Genomic DNA, 1,250 nt, shown 5'->3' with positions numbered 1-1,250 from the left:
AGACTCTGTAAAATTCGATGACGAGGAACCCACTTTGAGACTAATAATGGCTGGAGACGGCTTAAATGGGTAATGAAGAAAAACTTTAATATAAGTTTAGCATGACAGCAAATGTACAACGTTTCGACAAGGTTTTGATGATGACATTTGCTGTCATGCTAAACTTATATTAAAGTTTTTCTTCATTACCCATTTAAGCCGTCTCCAGCCATTATTAGTCTCAAAGTGGGTTCCTCGTCATCGAATTTTAATGTGATGTTGACCAGCTGTCTTCCCTCTAGTCAATCACTGTTAACTAGGGACAGCTAACGCAGATAGCCCTCGTGTAGCTTTACGCAAATTTAAAACCAAATATTTCTGCTGTTATCATCACCAGTTTGAAAAAATGTGGAAAATGTGCTTTTGACACATTTCCTGTAAAACCTTCTTGTGAGCATGAAGCATGGAGCAGTTTTTGTCTTAAGTATCAGTAACACAGTTAGTTCATTTAGGCAGATCCATTTAAGAGCTAAACACAAGCGCCCCCTATTTATTATTGTCTTCACAGATCATTAAAATGTTTGTTGAATTTAACACCATTCTTGGCAATAGTGAATCCTACATTTCTGGCTGTGGCTATTGAGGATTCCCTCTTGTTTAAACTGAGGGGTAGAAATCAAATGTATTGTATCTTACACGTGTAAATAATCTTGAATAAACGCATCAACTAAATACATAAATAATAATAATAATAACGAAATCTGCAATTAAATGATTTAGCATATAAACATTATCAAGTTTGTTTGGCACAAAGCTACAAAATAAATTATCTGCACTCTGTTCATCACAGGTAATCGAATCCTCAGTTATAGTATTGTAACTCTGTAAACTTACTGCTGACCACTGGAAGACAAAAAAATCAAAGTTTCAGGTAAATTGGATTCCTGCTCACGTGAAATGACCTTAAACAATTCTGACAGCCTGAAATAGTCTGGTAGTTAGAGCATTCAACTCGCAATTTACAAGATTGGAATCCCAGCACCAAACATGCTCCCACTATTATTAAGTACAGTAGGGATCGACAAGGTTTCAAAATAATTCACACGCCGAAAAACCACCCTATTGAATTACTAAGAAAAAAAACCGACCGTTCAAAGTATTGGTTACAATATATTATGAGCATATATACTAACAATACATTAAAAAGGTCGCTAACATTTCCGGTATAACAATTCAAAAATTTCTAAAACAGCACTTTTTTCGTCTACTAC

The sequence above is a fragment of the Limulus polyphemus genome, unplaced genomic scaffold (genome assembly GCF_000517525.1).
Source record: "Limulus polyphemus unplaced genomic scaffold, Limulus_polyphemus-2.1.2 Scaffold4295, whole genome shotgun sequence".
NCBI classification, from domain to species: Eukaryota; Metazoa; Arthropoda; class Merostomata; order Xiphosura; family Limulidae; genus Limulus; species Limulus polyphemus.
The sequence above is the reverse complement of the archived record's forward strand: the minus strand, read 5'-3'. Positions refer to the sequence as shown.